This window comes from Corylus avellana, chromosome ca3 (genome assembly GCF_901000735.1).
Source record: "Corylus avellana chromosome ca3, CavTom2PMs-1.0".
Classification (NCBI taxonomy): Eukaryota; Viridiplantae; Streptophyta; class Magnoliopsida; order Fagales; family Betulaceae; genus Corylus; species Corylus avellana.
Genome location: NC_081543.1, coordinates 32,402,450 through 32,411,639, shown reverse-complemented (window position 1 = coordinate 32,411,639; position 9,190 = coordinate 32,402,450).

Here is a 9,190-nt window from a genome sequence, read left to right as displayed (position 1 = left end):
TTTTTTTTTTAATTATTATTATTTTTAATTTTTTTTACTTTTTAGGACACGTGGCATATTTTGGAAGTGACACGTGAAAATTCTGTTAAATGGGACTGATGGAACTAACAGAGGTATTGATTTTGTTTTTTCCCATAGGTTGGGTACTACATTTGTCATGTTTCAAAACTTAGAGGAGAAAAAAATAAAAAAGTGAAAACTGAGGTACCAAAAAAGTTATTAACCATTTTTTTTTTATACATTTTTATATATATTTAGTTTCCCTAATGTTCAAAAGTGATAAAGTAGCTCCCAAACTACTAACCAATTGCAATTTGGCCACTCCGTTAGTCATTACCATCAAATATGATGAAAAATTCAATATTACGTCGTTTTGACAAGGTTAAATTACTAAAATACCCTTTTGAAAAAAAAATCAATTAAAAAAATGTCTTCCAAAATGACGTTGTTTTGAGGGGGGAAAAAAAAAACGGTGGTAATGTTTAGGGGTGGCTCACCGGCCACCCCATGGCCTATGGGGTGGCTGGGCGGCCACCCCCAGGTCTATTGGGGTGGCTGGGCAGCCACCTCAGAGGCCATGGGGTGTTACCACTGTTTGTTTGTTTGTTATTTTTTTTTTCAAAATGGCATTTTAGTAATTTAACCTAAAAAAATAACGTTGTTTTGCATTTTTCATCCTATTTGACGGTGTTGACTAACGGAGTGGTGAAATTGCAGCTTTTTAGTAGTTTGGAGGGTTACTTTATCACTTTTTGAACATTAAATGGCTAAAATGAAAATTGCTAGTAATTTGAGGGGCTAAATTATATTTTTCCCTTAGAATTAAAGATTATCATTTCGACAGTCGAATTTTTATTATAATACATGCCCAACCACTTTATATATATATATATATATATATATACCGACTATATCATCATCTGAGTCTAGATCTTGGTGAGTAGGCCAAACAAATCCGTCTTCATCATAACAATTTTCATCATCAGTTTCGTAGATCAGGACCACATGCCAATGCAAACACTTCCTCAGATACTTGAGATGAGTTCTCACTATTTAAGCGTCTGCGTACACTAAAAAATAAGGGACTTCAAATGACGTTAACAGCCACCCAAAAAAAAAAGAGACAGTGACACTAACGGTTTAGCATGGTTCTCTTTCTCATCTTCAATAGAATAATTTAGGGAAAAATATAAAAAAGCTCCACAAACTACCAGCCGTTTTCGATTTAGCCCCCTAATGTTCCAAAAGTGATAAAGTAGCCCCCCAAACTACCAAATTATTGCATTTTGGCCACTTCGTTAGTCAAAACCGTCAGTTTGGACGGAAACTGCAAAACGACGTCGTTTGTTACGGGTAAGTTACTACAATGCCCTTTTGAGAAAAATATAAAAAAGCGCCCAAAACTACCAGCCGTTTTCATTTTAGCCCCTAATGTTCAGAAAGTGATAAAAGTAGCCCCCTAACTACCAAACAGTTGCAATTTGGCTACTCCGTTAGTCATTACTGTCAAATATGATGGAAAATTCAAAACTACGTCGTTTTGACAATGGTAAGTTACTAAAATGCCCTTTTAGAAAAAAAAAATCATATTAAAACAAGCACGCTAAATGGCGCGTTTTGCTTGAAATTAGGGTTTCCTTACACTTACCAAAACGGCGCCGTTTTGATAAGTGTTAGGAATAAAAAGAAAAAACCTTAGACACCACGCAGAAAAAACCCCCAACCCCAGTTTATCTCTCTCCCCCAAACCGCCGACCACCACATCGTTCTATCTCCGGCAACCTTCTCCCTCAAGTGAAAAAAACGCAACGCCCCTCTCTCTCTTTCTCTCAAAACGACTGCCCCTGCCACCACCATCCATCACCGCCGGCCACACCATCCACTAGCTACGAAGCGCCACCGAAAAATTCTTACCCATTGTAGAAATCAAACAAAAAAATCACGTTCGTAGATAAACAACACCGATCCGACAGCTATACCATGAAATACAATAAAAAGATTGAGTTATGGGTAAGATTTACAGGCTGTCGGAGATAGACGACGTGGTGGCCGGCGGTTTTGGGGAGAAAGATAAACTGGGGTTGGGGGTTTTTTCGTGGGTCACCTGCGTGGGGTCTAGGGTTTTTTCTTTTAATTCCTAACACTTACCAAAGTGGCATCATTTTGGTAAGTGTAAGGAAACCCTAATTTCAAGCAAAACGGCGCCGTTTTGCTTGCTTGTTTTAATATGATATTTTTTTTTTCCAAAAATGGCATTTTGGTAACTTACCATTGCCAAAACGATGTAGTTTTAAATTTTTCATCATATTTGACGGTAATGAATAACGGAGTGGCCAAATTGCAATTGTTTGGTAGTTTGGGGGCTACTTTATCACTTTCTGAATATTAGGGGGCTAAAATGAAAACGGCTGGTAGTTTGGGGGGCTTTTTTATATTTTTCCCAAAAGGGCATTGTAGTAACTTACCTGTAACAAACGACGTCGTTTTGCAGTTTCCGTCCAAACTGACGGTTTTGACTAACGGAGTGGCCAAAATGCAATAGTTTGGTAGTTTAGGGGGCTACTTTATCACTTTTGGAACATTAGGGGGCTAAATCGAAAACGGCTGGTAATTTGGGGGGCTTTTTTATATTTTTCCCAATAATTTAATAATAGATCTGTTCTTTTCTCCTAAACATGAAAATGACATTCTTCTATTAATTTAGAGGACACGCGTCTTCTAATATAGGCCCCATTATGTCTCTCTCATATTGATGCCCTGAGTAAAGAAAAAAACAATATTCGGTGTGTAGTTATGATTGTACCTCAATTCTAATTTTTGCATATTGACGTAATAAAGTCTAACGAGCCAATTCCACTTATATATAGGGAGAGGCTACATGCTTTCCCATGGAGAAGTGTTAAACTTACCAATTTTTTTGTTTTCTTTCAAAAGTTAGTTTCTAAAAATGTGTCTTCATGTATGAGATTTATTATTTTGAAAAATGTGTCATTATCTTATGAGATGGTGATGAAAATAATTAGAGAAACTGTTTTTGGTTGCTTGACCAAAACAGTGTTGGATTTCCTTTTTATAATACAATACAGATGACCATCTAAATGGTAAGTGTAGAATTACAATGGTAAGTGTATGAATGAGCGACAGCTAAAAGGAAAGCAATAAACCTAATACAACTATTGCTAAGATATTTACAGCCAAGGAAATTCAAATAATTCAGAATAAGGAAAGTAAGTATTGTAAACAAGGGAAATTGTCATCACTGGCTGTCAAGGTGATTTGATGAGTCCTCATCTGTCTCAACGTGATTCTCGAAGGGAGATGTAGGAGCTGCTGTGATTTGGTATTGTTGCTGATTTTCAGGGATACCCTTAACACCCCCCCGCAAACTGATGGGAGGAGCGACCTTCAGTTTGTCACGTAAGAAGCAAAAACGATCAGCAGTGTGTCCCTTGGCGAAGATATCAGCGACTTGATCCAAGGTGGACACATACCGAATGTTAATGTCACGGTTGGTAACTTTTTCCCGAATAAAGTGAATATCCACCTCAATATGTTTAGTTCGAGCGTGAGATACTGGGTTAGAGGCGAGGGCAAGAGCACCTGAATTGTCACACCAAAGGACAGGAGGAGATGGGAGAGAGACCTTCAGTTCTTTGATAAGCATGCGGAGCCAGAACATTTCAGCAGTGGCAAGGGCCATGGATCGATACTCGGCTTCAGTACTAGAGCGAGATACTACATGTTGTTTCTTGGCGGACCAAGAAATTAAATTGGAGCCTAAGAAGATGCTGTAACCAGTCGTGGAGCATCTATCATCGGGGTTGCCAGCCCAATCAGAGTCGCAGAAGGCAGTGAGAGTAATGTCACCTTTGCAGAAATGAAGGCCAAAATCAACTGTGCCTTTCAAATAGTGCAACACACGTTTGGCTGCTGTCCAGTGCACAGAAGTGGGAGCATGCATGTGCTGACATAACTGGTTGACTGAGTAGGCAAGGTCCGGCCGTGTGAGAGTAACATATTGGAGGGCACCCACAACTTGCCGATATTCAGTGGGATCGAGCAAAACATCCCCATCAAATTTTGACATTTTGGAACCAGCTATACAAGGAGCTCGATAAGGCTTGGAATCGGTCATGTGTGTGTGATGAAGAAGATCAAGTGCATATTTGGACTGGCGGAGGTGAAGTCCAGTAGCATCTCGGATTGCTTGAATGCCAAGGAAATAGCCAAGAGATCCTAGGTCCTTCATCGCAAAATCAGACTGCATTGTGGTAATAAGACGTTGCATGGTGTTGGGGTGATTCCCTGTGAGGATAATATCATCTACATACACAAGGAGAAAAATATGAATATGGTCAGTGTGGTAAACAAATAAGGAATGGTCCATTTGAGAGCCACAAAATCCGATGTCCAGCAAGGCATGAGAGAGTCTGGTGAACCAGGCTCGAGGGGCCTGTTTCAAACCATAGAGAGCTTTGTGTAAGCGGCACACATGGTCAGGATAGGAGGAATCCACAAACCCTTGAGGTTGCTCCATGTATACCTCTTCGTCTAACACACCATGCAAGAAGGCATTAGAAACATCCAATTGTTTGATTTGCCAATTAAATTGCACTGCTAACGCCAAAATTAAACGGATGGTTGCGGGCTTGATAACAGGGCTAAATGTTTCATAATAATCGACCCCACTCACCTGATCAAACCCCTTGGCAACAAGGCGAGCCTTATACCGATCAACACTACCATCAGGCTTTTGCTTAATCTTAAAAACCCATTTGTTTCTTACCACGTTCTGATGCAGAGGTCTGGGGCATAGGGACCAGGTCTGGTTGGATAACAAAGCATGAAATTCCAGACGCATGGCATCAACCCATTCGGGTGTAGTTGCTGCCTGGCGATAAGTGGAAGGTTCTGGAGGTAGAGTGAGTGCATGGTAGGCATGAAGAGGGTGTTTGACAGCTCGAAATAATTTAAAATCTGGAAAAGATTTTGGTTTGAGATTACCTGTTTGGGAACGAGTGATAATGTGATGGGTAGGGGCAGTCGGGGCGACGTGTAGTGAAGAGGATGGGACGTGAGGTGGGCTGGCTGGGGGGGAAGGTGTACACGCAAGAGGTGGATTTGAAGTGGCAGCAGTATCTATGGCTGGGCTAGGAGGTGATGTCGCAAGGTGAAGAGGAGATGCATCTTGGTGCACAAAATCTGGGGCAGGAGAAGATGGACATGTAAGAGTGTGAGTTGACGTGGCAGCAATGTCTATGGTTGGGCTAGGAGGTGATGATGCAAGGTGAAAAGAAGATGTGTCTTGGGGCACGAATTTTGGAGTAGGAGATTGGACAATAGGTGGGCTGGATGTTGATCTAGGCAAGCTATCCTGTAGCGTAGAGGGATGGCTGGGCTCCAAAGTGGGCTGCATGGTAGATGGAGGTGTCAAACTAGTCAAGTTTGGAGGTAGAGTAGGGCCTGACACATCAGTAGATGGGTAAGTAGAGACATGTGGTGCATGCAGAAAATTAGAAGGAATGGTCACGATGGAATTACCTTGGGGAGCCGTGGCTTTGCAGGATCCAAATGAGAGAGCCATACCCTTAGCTGGAAAATTGGATTCATCGAAGACAACACTGCGGGAGAGATACACCTTTTGAGATTGGGGTTCAAGACATCGATACCCATGTTGGTTAGAGCCATAACCTAGAAAGATGCAAGGTTTGCTTCTAAATGATAGTTTATGATGGGCATATGGGCGAAGAAGTGGGTAACATAGGCACCCAAAGGCTCTCAAAAAATTGTAGTCCGGTTGTTTATTGAAAAGTTTAGAAAATGGTGATTCATTGTGAATTACAGGTGATGGGAGTCTATTGATGAGAAAGATGGAGGTCAAAAATGAGTCAACCCAATATTTCGGGGGCAATCCGGATTGGGCTAATAGAGTAAGGCCCATCTCCAAAATATGCCTGTGTTTCCTCTCAGCAATGCCATTTTGTTGAGAGGTGTGGGGGCATGTCAATCGATGAAATATACCATGATTGTTGAGAAAATTCTTAAACTGATGAGAGGAGTATTCTCCACCATTGTCAGATTGAAAATATTTTATCTTGGTAGAGAATAGATTTTCAACTAGTAATTTGAATTTGACAAAACATTGAAAAACATCACTTTTATTCATAATAGGATACAACCAAGTAAAGCGGCTGTAGTCATCAATAAACAAAACATAAAACTTGCAACCACTCAGTGATGGAACAGGAGATGTCCAAACATCTGAGTGGATTAACTCTAAAGGACAAGTGGAAATGCGATTGGAATCAGAAAAAGGCAATTGCTTGGATTTGCCAAGTTGACAAGACTCACAAATTCGAGATTTATTAAACGACCCAACAAGGGGAAGGTTCTGATGACGTAATAAAAGCTGGAAAACAGATGCTGATGGGTGTCCTAGCCTTTGATGCCAAACCATGTCTGTAGTTTTAACACCAAGAAGAGCTGCAAACCCCTTCAATTTATTTATGGACTTTCGGTGTAGAGGGATAGGGTATAGCCCATTCTCACTCGGCCCCTGGAGTAACACGGTTCCTGTCAAGTTGTCCTTCACAGTGAAATGTGTGTCAGTTAAGGCAAACCAGGAGTGATTATCCTTACAAAATTTATTTATGGAAAGTAAGTTGGTAGATGCAGATGGACAGTGTAATATGTCTTTGAGAAGAAGAGGGGTAGGGTGAGGGGCATTTGATTGAACAATAGAAGAACCAATGCTATGTATATCCAAACCTGCGCCATTGCCTACACCCACAGTGTCTGCACCTGCAAATGGTTGAGCATCAGAGATGTTGGATGGATCTGCCATTACATGGGTATTGGCTCCAGAATCAGCTAACCAGTGTTGGTTTTCGAAGTCGCCATTGGTGTGGGCAACCATTGCTGCTAGTTGTGTCGGAGGATGCCTTCCTTGGTAGGCATAATCCATTCGGTGATAACAATCCAAAGCCTTGTGACTGCTCTTCCCACAGATTTGGCATGGTGATCGTGGGGCTTGAGGAGCATTGAATGGTGAGTTCAGTTGGTGTGATGCAGGTGGTCGATTTGGTGGGGAAGAGTGATTTCGTGGAGAGAAGTTTGGGTGACGTGGCTGGCTGTTGGGTGTTGGTCTGGAATGGAATTTTGGTTTTCTGAAGTGGTTAGAATGGTTATGATGGGAATGAGATTGGTTTGGTCTATTGGCATATAAGGCAAATGGACCGGCTTCAGGTGTGATGGTGTGTTGTTGGCTTTGAAGTAACATTTCATGACTTAACAATTCAAATTGGAAATCAAGAAAAGTCATTGCACGATCACGTAAGGTGAAAGCAGTAACAAAAGAATTGAACATTGGATTTATTCCACTGATTATAAATGAGATGAGATCATCATCTTCAAGGGGCTTACCTACTGCAGATAATTCATCAGCCCATTGTTTAGCTTGATTCAAATACTCAGTACACGACTTACTTCCCTGCTGCAAGCTTTGCAACTGACGCTTGAGATTAGAGATGCGTGATCTAGAATGGGCAGCAAACCTGGTTGCAAGAGCATTCCAGGCTAGTCTGGATGTGTTTAAACCATACATCAACGACACGAGAGAGGGAGCTAGGGAGCAAATGATGAGACTCAGCAGCTGTTGGTCTCTCCTCCGCCATGCAACATAGGCTGGATTCGGAATTTGAGCATCACCTGTGGGGTTGGCGATGAGTTTGGAAGGGCATGGATCCGTTCCATCAATTAATCCCTCAAGTTCGTAACCACAAAGAATGGGTTGAAATTGAGCAACCCATCCAAGGTAGTTGCTGGATCCTTCCAGTTTGATACCACCCAATTGTGTAACGTTGGGAAGGATAGGAATGTAGGGGGAAATTTCAGTGATTGGATTGGGGTTTTGGGAAGGTGTGGAAATATCAGTGATTGGATTGGGGTTTTGGGAAGATGCAGAAATTTCAGAGGTTGGGTTGGGGTTTTGAGAAGATGCGGAATTAGAGATAGAATCGGCCATAGATGAGCGTTGGCTCTTAGGAAGCTCTGATACCATGAAAATAATTAGAGAAATTGTTTTTGGTTGCTTGACCAAAACAGTGTTGGATTTCCTTTTTATAATACAATACAGATGACCATCTAAATGGTAAGTGTAGAATTACAATGGTAAGTGTATGAATGAGCGACAGTTAAAAGGAAAGCAATAAACCTAATACAATTATTGCTAAGATATTTACAGCCAAGGAAATTCAAATAATTCAGAATAAGGAAAGTAAGTATTGTAAACAAGGGAAATTGTCATCACTGGCTGTCAAGGTGATTTGATGAGTCCTCATCTGTCTCAACGTGATTCTCGAAGGGAGATGTAGGAGCTGCTGTGATTTGGTATTGTTGCTGATTTTCAGGGATACCCTTAACAGGTGACACATCACTTCACTTGCGAAACAACTTTTAGGGAAAAAAAAATTGAAAAGTGTAGCATTTCTCTTCTCATGTGTCCACAAAATTGGCTCATCCCATTATGGGCATAAAACAAAAGAGAATAAGTATGTTAGTTCACCTAAAATGAATAAATACAACAATCTCCCACTTGGATAGCATAAGTCATTCAACCATGAAACAAACACAAATAGGAATTCCAAAATTCAACTTGATCCAAATGTGTTTGTAAGTAACAAGTTAAGAATATGTCAATAGGATGCATGACATATAACTAATACTTACAATCACATGATTCGGGCAAATATAATGCAACTGCAATATATGAATACCAGAAATGGTGACCTATGTATTCATATGAAGCCCATCGAGACTAATACACTATGTTCCGCATCACAATACCAATGCTATAATTAACACAATGCGCACATAATGATATATGGCAATACAAAAATACGTATATACAAAAGTAGATAACTCTTACTAATTTAATAGAACAAAAGACTAAGAACCCCATAGTTAATGGATCTACTAACATATATATGTTTTGTGAGATTCAACTAAGTTTTTCTCTAACAAATAAATATTTATGTCAATATGCTTAGATCGCAATGAGCTCCTAGTGTTCTGAGACAAAGAATTTCTACAAAATTAACACAAAATACCTTTAGTAGCATCACAATGGCATTTAGAATATCCAACCTTGAGATTAAATTTCGCAGTCATGTATTCTGATATATAGCTTTAC